We start from the raw sequence: 17,777 nt of genomic DNA, 5'->3' as shown, positions 1-17,777 counted from the left end.
ATTCATGTGCGCAGTATGATTCTGGAGAAGATGTGTACAAGGGCAACTTCAAGTCCTTCAAAGCGAAGGAGGTGGAGAAGATCAAGGCCAAGGGAGTTGCTTCCTTCTTCAACCGCAAGTTCAAGAAGTGGCGCTGCCCCTACTGCACCACCAAGCCAAAGCCAAAGGATGGCCGCTTCGATCACTTTGTGTCTCATGCAGAGGATGTAGCGAATCGCGGGGAGGACTACATGATCAGGGGGCAACATGCTGCCCTCGCGAAGGCACTGACTTCGGTGTGATGTGATGATGTGATGAACTGAATGTGGCAGCATGTTTTATCTTTATCTTTTGCGTTACTTTTGGTAAACTGAATGTGGTTGCTTACGATGTGATGAACTGAATCTATGGTAGTAATCTATTAGGGTACCCAATGTATTATGGGAACCCATGTATTATGCTATCTATATTTGTCTCTTCTTAAATTTGCCTCTGGTGTATGGTTACTTCTGTTTAGATATTTTTTGAAGTAATCTTCATATTTTTACATTTTCTTCTGAAAAATATGCTTTAATATAAAAACTATTAAAAACACGTTTAAAAGAAAATGTAAAACTAAGTTCAGATCCTTCTTATTCACTTTGAAATAAAGCTTTGGTGATTTTTTTGAATTTTTTGAATTTTTCAAAAACAGAAGGTAACCCTAGATGTTGTGTCCTTAAATTTATGTGAAGTTTTTCTCATGAAAATGACCATAGATGTTGTGTCCTCAAATTTGCTTGTGGTGTATGGTTACTTTTGTTTAGATGTTGTGAGCTATGAGTTTAGGTGTTGCAATGATCACACATGTTGTTTCAGTGTTGCTTCACTGATTAGACATGCTGCAAAAAAAAACCTTGGCAAACTATCTAGGGTAACTATCTATGTTTGTATAGGAGATCATGTGTGCAAAATTTGAGGTGATTTAGTGGATGTCAAAGAAATTTCAATTTGAAAAATGTGCTCTAAATGAGCTCTGAGGCCCCATTTGTAATCAAGTTTTTCTGGACCTACTCTAAATGAGCCAAATGTTTTTTATTAACACCTATTCAATCTATATAATATAGATTCGAAGTCTCACTATTTTTTGAATTAATCTTCATATTTTTACATTTTCTTTCGAAAAATGCTTTAATATAAAAACTATTAAAACATGTTTAAAATATGAAAATGAAAAACTAAGTTCAGATCCTTCTTATTCACTTTGAAATAAAGCTTTGGTGATTTTTTTTGATTTTTTCAATTTTTTCAAAAACAGAAGGTAACCCTACCTCATCTCCTTGAACTCTATGAAATCTTGTAGGTGATAGCTCATATGTGTGAAGGTTTTCTCATGAAAATGACCATAGACCAAGTTTATGATTTTTGGTTGGTAACATGTCACATAAGACAACATTGTGCGTAGGTTTCATATTTTTTTGATTTTTCAAATTAATGATGCTCATTTGACCTTGATCGTGCGAGCTAGGGTTTTTTCATGAAAATGATCATAAACCAAGTTTAGTATTTTTCCTCGTTAGTGTGTCTTATAAAACAACGAACGACGAAGGTTTCATATTTTTTAATTTTTTTTAAATTAGTTATGCTCAGTCAAAGCTTTCATAACCTCGTTGACCAACTCAAAACCCCTCTAAACCCCACAGGGTTTCGCCTAAGGAGGTAGAGACGTTCTTCGATCATGTAGTACTGGCGGTAGCCCCGCTACCCTCCGGAATTGGGCCCGCCGAAGGAGGTAGAGACGTTCTTCGATCGTGTAGTACTGGCGGCGTGGTGGCACGACTGATGGGCTGGGAGAGGGGAGTGCTCGGGCCGGCAGGAAAACGGAGCACGCGAAGAGCTACGACTGGGGGAGGCAAGTGCCCGTTCGACTTAAATAGCCATTGTAACCTAAACCCTGAACCGCCCCGTTTTCACACCCATCGCGGCATCAGGAATGTACATGCGTGGGAAAGTGTGGTTGGTTTGATGAGTGGATTATGATCAAATGTACACGCGTGGTAAACTATGGTCAAATGTGAAAGAGCCAGCACGTTCACACATGATGCAAAAAACAATGCAAAAAGACGATGCGGAAAAACGATGCAAAAAAGACGCAAAAAACAGTGCAAAAAGCGATGCAAAAAACGATGCAAAAAAATGATGCGGAGTCAATGGTGGGCGAGCAGTCGAGCACAACCAAAGGGATCGCCTCTCGCGGATCACCCCACGATCCAACGATGCGGAGCCGTCCTTGTGATCCAACGGCCCGGAGCCTGCACGCAGCCTGCCCACCGAATTCCTTCTAGAAGACCACATCTGAGGGCTGTCGCTTGGCGCGAGGGTGTGATCGGACGACTGACGTTGCGAGCTAGGGTTAGGCAAAACCCCGCGGGGTTTAGAGGGGTTTTGAGCTGGTCAACAGGGTTACGAAAGCTTTGACTGAGCATAAATAATTAAAAAAAATCGAAAAATATGAAACCTTCGCCGTTCCTTGTTCTATAAGACACACTAACGAGGAAAAATACTAAACTTGGTCTATGGTGTTTTTCATGAAAAAACCCTAGGTGGCACGATCGAGGTCAAATGAGCATCATTAATTAAAAAAAAATCAAAAAAATATGAAACCCGCGCACAATGTTGTCTTATGTGACATGTTACCAACCAAAAATCACAAACTTGGTCTATGGTCATTTTCATGAGAAAACCTTCACACATATGAGCTATCACCTACAAGATTTCATAGAGTTCAAGGAGATGAGGTAGGGTTACCTTTAGTTTTTGAATTATTTTAAAAAATCACCAAAGCTTTATTTCAAAGTGAATAAGAAGGATCTGAACTTAGTTTTTCATTTTCATATTTTAAACGTGTTTTTAATAGTTTTTATATTAAAGCATATTTTTCAAAAGAAAATGTAAAAATATGAAGATTAATTTAAAAAATAGCAAGACTTCGAATCTACACTATATAAATTGAATAGGTGTTAATAATTTTTTTTTGGCTCATTTGGAGTAGGTCCAGAAAAACTTGATTACAAATGTGCTCCAAATGTGCTCCAAATGAGCTCTAGAGGATTCCGAGGAGCCGGAGGAGGAGGCGCCGGAGGTGGAGGCATCGCCGGAGGAGGAGTCGGAGGTGGAGGCGCCGCCGCACGAGCCGGACGTGGAGGCATGCTACTGCAACAAAAGACCTTCCAACGGTGCTAGAAATAGGCAGGTCGACGGAAGATTACTTGGCTTGATCTTTCTGCTGCGGCTACGCCTTAAGGGACTTCCTAGGCAAGTATGCAAAGGATTTCCCCCGTGGCCTTGGAGCATTGCGTTGGTGTTCCCTCGAAGCGGAAAGGGTGATGTAGCGTAGCGGTGGTAAGTATTTCCCTCAGTTTGAGAACCAAGGTATCAATCCAGTGGAGGAGTATCTCAAGATCCTGCACAAACACAAAAACTTGCTCCCAACGCTATGAAGGGGTTGTCAATCCCTTATAGATTGTTTGCCAAGTGAGAACTAAAAGCAACAAAGTAACAAAGCAAAGTAAAAGCGGAGATGTAAACAATGGATGTGAATAGACCTGGGGGCCGTAGTGTTTACTAGTGGCTTCTCTCATGAAAGCAAGTAGACGGTGGGTGAACAAATTACTGTCGAGCAATTGATAGAACCGCGCAAAGTCGTGACGATATGTATGCAATGATTATTTCTATAGGCATCACGTCCAAAACAAGTAGACCGATACTGTCTGCACCTACGACTATTACTCCACACGTCGACCGCTATCCAGCATGCATCTAGTGTATTAAGTCCATAAGAATAGAGTAACGCCTTAAGCAAGATGACATGATGTAGAGGGATAATCTCAAACCAATGATAAAACCCCCATATTTTTACCCTTGATGGCAACTACTTGATGTGTGCCTTGCTGCCCCTACTGTCACTAGGAAAGGTCACCACATGGCAGAACCCAAAACCAAGCACTTCTCCCATTGCAAGAATCATAGATCTAGTTGGCCAAACAAAACCCAAGACTCGGAGAGACTTACAAGGATATCAAATCATGCATATAAGAAATCAACAAAGACTCAAATATATATATATCATAGATAATCTGATCACAAATCCACAATTCATCGGATCTCGACAAACACACCGGCAAAGAAGATTACATCGGATAGATCTGCATGAAGATCATGGAGAACTTTGTATTGAAGATACAAGAGAGAGAAGAAGCCATCTAGCTACTAACTACGGACCCGTAGGTCTGAAGTGAACTACTCACGAGTCATTGGAGGGGCGATGATGATGATGAAGAAGCCCTCCAACTCCAAAGTCCCCTCCGGCAGGGCGCCGGGAAGGGTCCCGAGATGAGATCTCACGGAAACGGAAGCTTGCGGCGGCGGAAAAGTATTTTCGAGGCTCCCCTGATTTTTTGTGGAATATTTGGGAATTTATAGGCCAAAGATCTAGGTCACGGGGCGGCTAGGGAGGCCACAAGCCTGCCCACCGCCGCCTCCCCCTAGTGGCGGAGTGGGGGCTTGTGGGCTCCCTGGAGCCCACCTGGCTTGGCCCAAAGGCCCCGTGATCTTCTTCCGTTCGGGAAAAAATCATTTCGGGGTTTTTCTTCCGTTTGGACTCCGTTCCAAAATCAGATCTGAAAAGAGTAAAAAACACGGAAAAACAGGAATTGGCACTTGGCACTGAATTAATAAGTTAGTCCCAAAAAAGATATAAGAGGTACATAAAACAACCAAAGAAGAAAAGATAACGGCGTGAAACCATCAAAAATTATAGATACGTTTGAGACGTATCAAGGCGCCGCCGCAGGAGCCGGAAGTGGAGGCGCCGCCGGTCTACAATGTGTGGCCCGACCAAGTGGTGATCCTCAACTCCATCCGCTCGGAAGCACCTGCGCACGCCCGACGTCTTCGTGAGCAGCAGATGCAGGCAGCGTGGGCGGCGCAGGAGGAGGCACAGCTGGTGGCCCAGGAGGACCAGGTGAAAAGACCTCGATGACGCCTAGAGGGGGGGGGGGTGAATAGGCTATTTAAAAACTTCTTCGGATTTGGCTTGAAACTAATGCGGAAATAAACTAAGAGGGTACTTGTCAAGCACAAATCCTAAATGCACTAGGCACTGCAACGTGTATCAACAACACGATCTACCAAGATGGACACAATACAGTTACTAACAAGCACAAGTAAGTTACACAAACTTACTTGAGCTATATCACACGACAAGTAGGTGAAACAACACAAGATACTAGATCACACTATATTACACGATATATCAAAGGCTGCAAGTATGAACGTGTGGATATAGAGGGTATGCTTGAATGATTAATCTTGTACAAGAAATAGCCAACACAATATAATGAGCACAAACAATATGCAATGTATGTATGCTCAAGTAACACAAGTAAACCACAAGTAAGGAGTTAGGGTTAAGGATAACCAAGGTCACTGAGACGAAGATGTATCCCGATGTTCACTTCCTTGGAGGGAAGCTAGTCACCGTTAGAGAGGTGGATGTTACCACGAAGGCACACCAACGCCACGAAGGCTCACCCTATTCTCCCTTTGAGATAACACCACAAAGGCGTTTCTCAACCACTAGTGGTAAGCCTTTGAGGTGGCTTCCAAACCCTCACAAACTTTTCCGGGGGGTAATCACACGGATTGATTCCTCTCCGAAGAACTCCTACCGCCTAGGAGTCTCCAACCTCCAAGAGTAACAAGATCACGGGGAATGCTCAAAACTTGCTCAAATCTCAAATAGCTTGGGTTGAGAGGTGGAGAGGGAGACGATCTATCTTTTGATTGGAACAACTCTCAAAGGGGCTCTCAAATGCTCTTGGGATCTAAGATTTGGTGTGAGCAAATGTGTGTGAGGTAGAAGTGTGTTCTTATGAGGATAAGGCTGTGTTAGGCAACCCTCTCACGAAGTGGGAGGGGGGGTATTTATAGTGGGGAGAAAAAACAGCCGTTGGGGACACTTTAAGTCACACAGGGTCCGGACGTCCGACAGTTGCCGGAAGTCCGGGCATCCGCGAGGGGTCGGACGTCCGACAGGGGTCGATCGTCCGAGGCCTGTAGATACGACTGAACTGTTTTGAATTGAACAACGACCGGAGGGATCCAGAAATCCGAGTTATAGGGCTCAAGTTCTTCTAGTGCAGGGCTCCGGATTTCCAAAGCCTGTCGGTCGTCCGACCCTTGACAGGCCCTCGGACGTCCGGAGGGAGCCGGAAGTCCGGGTTATATGGCTCAAGTTTCTCTGGTGCATAGTTCCGGAATTCCGAAGCTGGTCGGATATCCGGGCCTCGGACGTCCGGAGGGAGCCGGAAGTCCGAGTTATATGGCTCTGATTTCATTGATATATTCGTGCTGATCCACTTGAATTTGCACACCACAATCTTGATGACGATCGCCACTTGACGTCATCCTTCATGGGTTGTATAAGATCTTCCTTTTGACGCAAGCCCATGGAAGCACATCTAACCCCCACATAGGACTCTCACAAAGACCATGGGTTAGTAACCAAACACGTAATGGACAATGCTTACCATACCACGGGATCACTTGATTCCTCTCGGTACATCTTATACGCTTTGTGTGTTGATCATCTTGATTTACTCTTTGTCTAAGATCTTGATCAACCTAGTGTATCTATGACCATTCTTTGGATAATACCTTGAATACCATCTTGGTCATCATATAAACTCCTTGAACCCAACAGATGGACTTCAAGAAGTGCCTATGGACAAATCCTATAAATATAATTTAAGGCAACCATTAGTCCATAGGAATTTTCATCAATTACCAAAACCACATATGGAGATATATGCTCTAACAATCTCCCCCATTTTGGTAATTGAAGACAACCACTTCAAGAGAGTTTATATAAGGGAATAAGCATAACCAAGCACACACATACAAGGTAATAATGCATGTGTGCAAGATGTAAATGCTTACGCAATAAAAGCAAAACCCTCTAAACATATCCAAAGTAAACTCTCTAAACTTCTCCCCCATTGGCATCGATTGCCAAAATGGACGAAAAGTTTAGAAAGCCAATATAGTAGATGGTCCTCCAAAAAGTGTGTACTTCTCAGCAAATGAGTGCAGAAAAATACACAAATACAATGATAAGTAGTTGGAGGAAAACAAACTATATTAAGGACCCGAAGAGTGCAAATAAAAGGATCGTATGCCACAAAGACATACAAAGATAGAGGCAAGCAATCAAAAGATTCCAGATGGAACAAACAATCATATGGTCCTTCGAACCACATGAATAAAAGATATTATGATAAAGGCAACATAGTGCTTTGTCAAAAACTAGAGAAGCTCCCCATGATTTGTGCACTAATATGAGATTTTTGTATTTGACACAGGTGCACAAAATAGGATCGTTGCTCCCCCAGAATTTATAAAACACACAACGAGTGCAAGAAGATAGATGAGACAATAAGCATATCAATTGCACAAAACAAATGGTTGAGCAACATGTAATAGAAGCAACTTAAGAATAGGCTCAAACAAAGTAATGTGTGTGAGTCATGGCAAAGCACTTGAGAAGACTAAGATAAGGATGAGCATTACTCATCAACATAGTCTTGATGAAATGAGATACAAAGTGCAAGACATATCATTCCCACACACACATACAAGAAAATGAGTTCACAAGCTTACTAATAAACAAAATAAGAACCAACGCTTGTGGCAACCCATTGTGAAGATAGGAAGTAAGAACCTTATCAAGAGGAGGGATACTGATTGAAATGGGAAAACCCTCATCAAGACAAGCATGAGGAAAAATAATCTTCACGGCCAAAGAGTGCATCAAGATGTAGGAAAATAAGATACGCACTCAAAACAAATCTTTTCACGAAGCCACCAAAAACTGAAAAAGGAAATGTAACGATGGACGTGAAAGAAAAGAGGATATCAATTAGAGATGTAACTTATCTTATGTGTAAAAGATTTCAAGTAGAAGACAATCATGATGATATATATCCACAAAGAAGGATATACACACAAAATGGTTACAAGAAGGAACAAACTAGATATCCAAAGAGGAAGTCATAAATATATCAATGAGATCTTTTGCTTGGAAGCATAACACATGGCCTAATATTTTCTTATTGTATAATATGAACTTCCAACATACGAACATCAAAGACATCCCAACTAGTAGTAAGACATCATCGTTCGGATGCTTTGAGAAAGCAAACAAGTACTACAAGAACGAATCAAGAGATTCATGCCATGATGCAACCTGGAAAAGAAAAGACAGGTTGGGTCCTTCGCAAGAAAAGAATGCATGAAGTGGATACTTGTTACCGAGACAACATGGGATTGATGTAGTAGATAGTTGTTCTTTGATCATCCTAACTTGGCTCCAATAATCACATGGTATCAACATCTTCCTTATAGGTGAGCCGAGCATCCAATGCATCTCCAGTTGTTCCTGGAACAACAAAACAAACAAAATGGTACCCAAACTCATTGGGACCAAAGAGTTAGAAAACCAGCAATACATAGGACAAACTCCACATACATATGTGCATATAGATATGAATTTAAATTTCATGCACACTTTTAGCCAATTTCTGACAAGGTGGAGTTTCCCCTATATATTGGGTCAAAGAAGGAAAGCAAGCAAAAGAGGTTGTATATAGTAGCTAGATACGCATGCTCAAGACTCTCAAGAATCAACTCAACACAAAGTTGATAAGTCACCAAAAGACAAGGTATCAAGTGATAATAAGATCCTAAAACAAAAGGAACTATCACTTGAAGGATATCAATTAAAAGACACCTCAAGGAATGAGATATCCATTGACACATGCCAAATAGAAGGCAACAAGAAACCAATTGAAGGAAAACAAACACGAGGTATCTAGTTTTCAAAAAAGAGCTAGGTTCCAACAAACCAAGCCCTCGACATATTTTCATGATGGCACAGAGCATCATAAAGAGCAAGACTTGCCTCCCATCAACACACACTTGATGGGGATCAAAAGATTTTATGATGGGAGAATAAAGAGAGTGTTCTAAAGAAAATAGGATAGCTCCCCAAGGGACGTGCATTATATAGAATTTGCATTTGAATACAAAACGCACACGATGGAATCATCACTTTCTCTATATCTATAAAAACACTAGACATGTTAAAATAGATTCATAAGAGGCAAGGAAGACAAACGAAACACAAAATCCAATGTAAAGATGATTTGCAATTCCTATCACATGATGGGAATACCAATTGTCAAGGACAAGAAGTATTTTTGAAGTGATACTCATTGCTAGATCACAAATATATCCAAGATCATATTTACCCATAAAACGCAAGCAAATGACACTTGTAGAGCTAACATGCCACCTAGGAACAAGATAATTTACAATATCAACACTAAGTGGCAACGCGTCAAATGTACACATTTTCTAGGTTTGTAATATGCACATAGCATATTACTCCCCCATAATGTGATAAACCAACAACATTAACAAGTGGCAAATTAAAACCAACAAGAGATACTTAATGGACCATATAGAATTTGAATTTCTCATGAGTAAGACATACCACATAGAAACTAGATAATCTTGATGTATCAAAACTAAGTGGTATTCCCCATGTATACACATTTATAATATTGTGAGGTGTGCAAAGCACATCAATCCCCCACAATGGGATAATCCATTAATCTCTCACAAGAGCCAACAAAAAATATATAAACAAGATGCAAAAAGGCTCAATACAAGACTCAACATGTACATGATTTGCAAACCAACATACCCATACTCGATTACTCAAGATAAGCAAGTTGGAAGCACAACATATACAAACGCATGCAAGGTACAAAACCACAACATGCAAAGGGGCGAGCACCTAACAATGTAAACAGTTTAAGTATAAGTTATCGTAAGGAGGCACATTGGATATAAGATAGAAACTCGATAATCCAAATGACTTGGCTTGAGATAATATGAATGATGAAGACCCCTTAATTCTTCATTATGTATCCAAGTCTCTAATGTCCTCCATAGTCACCTATTGATCAAGTTTGAGCTTGTTGGTCCCCAACTACGGTGGGTCCTAAGAGGTTAATCACAATAGGCTTGGCAACCCAGATGGTTCTTTTCTTGACACCATTTTGAGTACCAACAAACTTGGCAAACACATTGCCAACCTTATCCTTCCCAAGGGAATAGATATCATCAATAGTGATTGGGTTGGATAAGTTACCTCTCGTGCAAGACGAAGCGACGTGACCCTTCTCACGACATAAGTAGCAACATCTACCCTTTGTTTTCTTCCCAGTTGATTTCTCACCTTGGGGAGTGTTGGCTTGGGTCTTATTGGGAAGAGGCCTTCCTTCAACTTGTAGCTGAGTGTGTGATTGAGTTTGTGGCCGCTTCCCTTGTTGCTTGTGACTTTGAGACTTCGTCTTCAAAGGGCAAGATCTAACATGGTGCCCTTTAACTTTGCACTTGAAGCAAATGATTTTGGCCAAATTCTTAACTCGTTGTAGGCCACTCTTGTTCTTGTTTGAGTTTACTCCAACATCATTTTTGTCATTTGGAGATGTTTTCTCACACAGGACGTTGTTGAGTGCGGACATCCCTTCATGACACTGTTCCAAGTCTTTCTTCAAAGAAGTGACTTGGGCCTTGAGCTCTTCGATTTCCTCTGCATGGTTAGTTTTAATGCAAATACTAGAGGAAGTGTAAGTTTCATTGTTAGAGCAACAAGGCAAGGAAAATAATTCATCACACGAGGTAGCAACATTATGAGTAGACGAATTACGAGGACTAACACATGGAAATATAGTACTTTGACTAGAAGTAGTGCCATTGTCCACATGAGGCTTATTTGATGTTACCTTGGTGATGATAGCCTCATGAGCTAACTTTTGCACATTATAGGATGTTAGAAGATCGGCATGAGAGCTTGTGAGCATTACATGGTTTTCTTCCAACTTCCCATAATTGCTAGTTAGTAAATCAAGTTGAGCACGTAGCTCAATATTCTCCTTCAATGTTGATACTTCAAATGAGGTAGAGTTAGATGTACAAGTATCATCAACAATATGAGAGGAGTAAGTAGCAAATAGAGACTTCTCATGAGTAGATTGAAGCTCCTCATAGATCTTAGAGGTTTTGATGAGCTCTCCCTTGACATTATTGCATTCAAGGAGAAGGACCTCACAATCCTTTTTAAGTTTATCATGAGCAACTTCAATCTCACCTTTTGAAGATCTTAAGTCTCTACATGCTTGATGACTCTTCTCAAGTTCATGTTCAAGTTGTTCACTTTTAGCTTGTTCATGATTAAGTGAATCATTACAATTTTCAAAGTAAGCAAGAACATCTTGGAATCTTTGAAGAGCGTTATTTTTAGCTTTATGAAGAATTTTACCGATCACATAGATATTTTCGGTCAAATCATCATCATCATCCTCATCGCAAATATCATCGTTATTGCACAGGGAAGATGATACCTCATTATTACCTCTTGCCATGAGGCACATGTGAACTGGAGGAGTTGATGATGATTCTTTTGGTGAATCAGATTCTTCATTAGTCAAAGGTACTTCATATTTCTTGATTTCCCCTAAATGATTAGTCATAGAGCAACTAGGGAGAAACAAGATATTTTGATCAAGAGGACACGAGGAAGCAGGCATATCACCACAGACATTTGTCGAGGGATCTTTAGGTGAAATGCATGACCTATCAACACAATAATTTACACTATGTGTGGTGCTAGATATGCTCGTGTCCATAGAGGCTATGACATTTTCATCAACACATATTTCTTCACTCACCATGTCATTACCTTGTGAGATTGAAGATGCTGAGGTGTGCAAGCAATCGGATATGGAAGTAGTGGTGGACTCTTTAAGATCGAAAAGAGTGAAGAGCTCATGCACCAACTCCTTCATCATAATACCGTCTTCATCAAGATTGGACCCACTATATATATCTTCAAGTTTAGTCCAAACTTCATGAGCTGACTTGCAAGTCAAGATAGACTTAAACACTTCAGGACTTATGGTTCGATGAATGGCAAGAAAAGCCTCACAATCAAAATACATCTCATTAGTAGATGAAGATGCATCATCCTTTTTGTCGGCAATCCCTACAAGAACAATTCGTAAAGTATTTGGGCCCATGGCCCGAAAGTGATGAAGCATACGAATTCTCCATAGGGTATAATTTGTGCCATCAAAGTCAAAGATGCCATTGTGCACTAATCCAATAGTCGACATCGATACTCTCTAGGTCGTGAAACCTAATTAAAGATAGACCTAGCTCTAATACCAATTGAAAAGACCTCGATGACGCCTAGAGTGGGGGGGGGGGTGAATAGGCTATTTAAAAACTTCTTCGGATTTGGCTTGAAACTAATGCGGAAATAAACTAAGAGGGTACTTGTCAAGCACAAATCCTAAATGCACTAGGCACTGCAACGTGTATCAACAACACGATCTACCAAGATGGACACAATACAGTTACTAACAAGCACAAGTAAGTTACACAAACTTACTTGAGCTATATCACACGACAAGTAGGTGAAACAACACAAGATACTAGATCACACTATATCACACGATATATCAAAGGCTACAAGTATGAACGTGTGGATATAGAGGGTATGCTTGAATGATTAATCTTGTACAAGAAATAGCCAACACAATATAATGAGCACAAACAATATGCAATGTATGTATGCTCAAGTAACACAAGTAAATCGCAAGTAAGGAGTTAGGGTTAAGGATAACCAAGGTCACTGAGAAGAAGATGTATCCCGATGTTCACTTCCTTGGAGGGAAGCTAGTCACCGTTAGAGAGGTGGATGTTACCACGAAGGCACACCAACGCCACGAAGGCTCAGCCTATTATCCCTTTGAGATAACACCATGAAGGCGTTTCTCAACCACTAGTGGTAAGCCTTTGAGGTGGCTTCCAAACCCTCACAAACTTTTCCGAGGGGTAATCACATGGATTGATTCCTCTCCGAAGAACTCCTACCGCATAGGAGTCTCCAACCTCCAAGAGTAACAAGATCACGGGGAATGCTCAAAACTTGCTCAAATCTCAAATAGCTTGGGTTGAGAGGAGGAGAGGGAGACGATCTATATTTTGATTGGAACAACTCTCAAAGGGGCTCACAAATGCTCTTGGGATCTAAGATTTGGTGTGAGCAAATGTGTGTGAGGTAGAAGTGTGTTCTTATGAGGATAAGGCTGTGTTAGGCAACCCTCTCACGAAGTGGGAGGGGGGTATTTATAGTGGGGAGAGAAAAACAGCTGTTGGGGGCACTTTAAGTCACACAGGGTCCGGACGTCCGACAGTTGCCGGAAGTCCGGGCGTCCGCGAGGGGTCGGACGTCCGACAGGGGTCGGTCGTCCGAGGCCTGTAGATAAGACTGAACTGTTTTGAATTGAACAGCGACCGGATGTCCGGCCCTCGGACGTCCTGAGGGAGCCGGAAATCCGAGTCATAGGGCTCAAGTTCTTCTGGTGCAGGGCTCCGGATTTCTGAAGCCTGTCGGTCGTCTAACCCTTGACAGACCCTCTGACGTCCGGGGGGAGCCGGAAGTCCGGGTTATATGGCTCAAGTTTCTGTGGTGCATAGTTCCGGAATTCCGAAGCTGGTCGGTATCTGGGCCTCGGACGTCCGGAGGGAGCCGGAAGTCCGAGTTATATGGCTCTGATTTCTCTGGTATAGGATTCCGGATTTCCGAAGCAGTCGGTCGTCCGGCCCTCGGACGTCCGGAGGAAGCCGGATGTCCGAGGCACTGGTTCTGTTTTCAGATAACAGCAGATCACTGGAGATGTGGTGTGAGCAGAACAGTGGAGATGTAGTTTGAGCAAGTTCATCGCAAAACCTGTGATCCCCTCTTAATAGTGCGGGATCCCTAAAGACTCAAGAATCATAAAAGGGGTACTGATGATCCATACTTGAGTGTATACTTTTATTCGCTGATCATCACTGTGCACAACTGACGTCAAAGGAACTGATACCTTTGAGTTAGCCCTTTCACTTGAGCTTGATGTTGTTGTTCCTTCTTGGCTCAAGTTGAAAGCAAGAAATGATGAAGTCTTCAAGTAGCTCTCCCATACACAATGTGGAGAGCCTAGCTTATGTATTCATCTTCATTTGTCCACCATGTGAACATCCACAAGAATCAAGCATGTAGTGCTCAGGAATGCTTATCTTGATCTTGTCCTTGTTAGCACATGAGCTTGTCCTTATCAACACATGATCATTAACAATAGTTTCAATGATATATTCGTGCTGATCCACTTGAACTTGCACACCACAATCTTGATGACGATCGCCACTTGATGTCATCCTTCATGGGTTGTATGAGATCTTCCTTTTGACGCAAGCCCATGGAAGCACACCTAACCCCCACATAGTACTCTCACAAAGACCATGGGTTAGTAACCAAACACGTAATGGACAATGCTTACCATACCATGGGATCACTTGATTCCTCTCGGTACATCTTATACGCTTTGTGTGTTGATCATCTTGATTTACTCTTTGTCTAAGATCTTGATCAACCTAGTGTATCTATGATCATTCTTTGGATAATACCTTGAATACCATCTTGGTCATCATATAAACTCCTTGAACCCAACAGATGGACTTCAAGAAGTGCCTATGGACAAATCCTATAAATATAACTTAAGGCAACCATTAGTCCATAGGAATTGTCATCAATTACCAAAACCACATATGGAGATATATGCTCTAACACCAGGCTCCGGCCATCTCCGATGACGAAGACGCATAGTGCACTAGGCAGTACATAGGATATATATCGTAGGCTTCCCTATATTGTATGCTTTCATTATTATGCTCTCTGAGCTATGTTTGTTGATGCTTCAACACGTATGCTTCCGTTATTATGCTCTCTGAGCTATGTTTGTTGATGCTTCAAAATGATGATGCTTCAAAAAATATATTACATGCTTTTTGTTGATGCTTCAAAGCCCTAAACCCTCAAATACCTAAAACCTAGCTCGATCAGTGGCAGCGACTATCGTTGCGTCCGTGACGGCGCGCATGCAGGCAACCTAGCTCAATCACATGGCATGCACAGCAGGCTTCGCTGCTTCGGTATCATGGCGGCGCATGTCGATCGATATGTACCGTGGCAGCTCACAGGAAGGCTGCATTCGTGGCAGGACGCATCGACGCATGCTGGCAGGCAGGTAGGCAGGCGGTTCATGTCGCGCATGCATAGCTTAGCTTTAATTGCCACGTTGAATAGATGCGAGTGGATCAGGGAGACAAGCGTGTGGCATGATACGAACCAGCAGCATCGACCGTCCCTGCGTCCGTGGCGGCTAGCATACAGAAAGAGGTCGGTCAGCATAAGTGGCGGCGGGCATCAACGCATAGAGGCAGGCTAGCTACATGCTTGCATAGCAGGCTCATGTCGTTACAACGCGCGCAGGGCCCAGCAACAACCGATGGAGGCAGGTGCATGCATAGCAGGCCCATGTCGTTACGACGCGCGATGGCCCAACAATCTAACCACGGCCCAACGGGCGAACCGCGGCACCATTCGCCGCGACCCCACTCATCAGGTCCAACAGGGGACACAGTCAGCGCGTCCCCACTCGTGTGAGTTAACGGTCAAAGCACTGACCCAACGACATCCACTGTTTGTGACCAGTTCTGAGGGTTTCGGCCAAGGGAGTGGGGAAAAGTGAGCAAAAGTTAAGAGCGTGGGGATGAATGAGTAGAGCTAACGAACCAGGGGCACAAAAATAAAAATCCCTAAAAACAAATGGGATATGTTTTTGAAGAAGATTAGTTAATGACCTAGATTTTTTTGAGAAATCTTCAATGAAACACCTATAAAAAACCAACATGACCAAGAAAACTTCTTAGTACCTTTAACATATTTGGGACATGGCATTTTCTCTATTGCATCAACTTTAGCTTTGTCTACCTCATTACCCCGTTCAGAAATCTTATGCCCAAGTAATATACCTTCATTCACCATAAAGTGTCAGTTCTCCCAATTCAATACATGATTAATTTCTCCACATATATGAAAAAATCGATCAAGGTTGCTCAACCAATCATCAAAGGAATCCCCATAAATGGAAATATCATCCATGAGCACCTCAACAATCTTTTCACAAAAGTCAAATAATATAGTGGTCCTACATCTTTGAAAGGTAGCAGGTGCATTACATAAATGAAAAGGCATACGTTCCAAAAGGGCATGTGAAAGTAGTTTTCTCTTGGTTTTACTTTGACACGGGTATTTGAGAAAAACCAGAATATCCTTCAAGAAAACAAAAGTGTCCGTGTTTAGATAATCTTTCTAACTTTGATCAAGAAATGGCAAGGGCAGATGATATTTTCTAGTAGCTTTGTTTAATTTCCTGAAATCAATTACCATCATATAACCACTTACAATTCTTTGTGGGATAAGTTCATTCTTATCATTAGGAACAAGAGTTATACCTCCTTTCTTAGCAACACAATGAACATGACTTACCCATCTACTATCAACAATAGGATAGATTATACCTGCCTCGAGAAGCTTTGGTATTCCAATTCTTACCACTTCCTTTATCTTAGGATTTAAGCGACGTTGATGATGAACGACGGGTTTAGCATTCGGTTCCATACTAATCTTGTGCTCACATATATAGAGCGGTACTGATGCCCTTAAGATCATGAAGAGTATATCCAATATAAGCTCGGTGCTTCCTCAGAGTTTTAATTAATCTCTTTTCTTCATTCTCTAAAAGGTTAGCACTAATAATAACATGATATATGTTCTTTTCATCTAGATAACCACATTTCAAAGTATCAGGGGATTTCTTTAGCTCAAACACGATATCTCCCTTAGCTGGAGGTGGGTCCCCTAAAATATCAATAATCAAGTTGTGTTTAAGAATAGGTGGTTTTCGAAAAAATATTTCATTTCTCTCATTTATATGCATATCATTGTCGTGGTCTAGCAAATATTGTTCTAATGGATCAGTAGGAGGCACAACAATAGAGGCAAGACCAATAATTTCATATTTACTAGATAATTATTTCTCATGTGGTTGTCTACCAAACTTAGAGAAATTAAATTCACGAGGCACATCACTGAAGCTTACTTTAACCTTTTGAGTAACACAATTAATTTCAGCATTAACAGTATTCAAGAAAGGACTACCAAAAATAGTGGGACACAAATTATCTTCTTGTGAACCAAGTACTAAGAAATTAGTAGGGTACTTAATTTTTGCACACAAGACTTAGACATCTCTAACAATCCCACGTGGTGAAATAGTGTCTCAGTTTGCAAGTTTAATAGTGAAATCAATATCTTCAATCTCAGAGGGTGTTATGTTAGTCGTAATTTCTTGATATAAGGTAAACGGTATAGCACTAACACTAGCACAGATGTCACATAAGCCAGGATAGCAATGATCTCGAATCCTAACAGAAACAACAAGCATGCCAACAACTGGATTATTTTTATCTAACTCATCCTACTTGTTTCTAACAAGTTTTTTCAATTCTAGAGCTTCATCACATAAGTAAATAACTTGTCCATCAATATTATCAGCTAGGAGATCTTTAACCAAAGCAATATTAGGTTCCACTTTCATTTGAGGTTTAGGTGTCCTAATATGACTTCTGTTAACCACAGTTGCAACTTCAGCTTGTTTCTTAATCCTAACAGGAAAAGGTGGTTTCTCAATATAAGCAATAGGCACAACTGGATCAACCTGGTAAACAATTGTTTCTTCCTC

The sequence above is a fragment of the Hordeum vulgare genome, chromosome 2H, assembly GCF_904849725.1.
Source record: "Hordeum vulgare subsp. vulgare chromosome 2H, MorexV3_pseudomolecules_assembly, whole genome shotgun sequence".
In the NCBI taxonomy this organism is placed as follows: Eukaryota; Viridiplantae; Streptophyta; class Magnoliopsida; order Poales; family Poaceae; genus Hordeum; species Hordeum vulgare.
The sequence above is the reverse complement of the archived record's forward strand: the minus strand, read 5'-3'. Positions refer to the sequence as shown.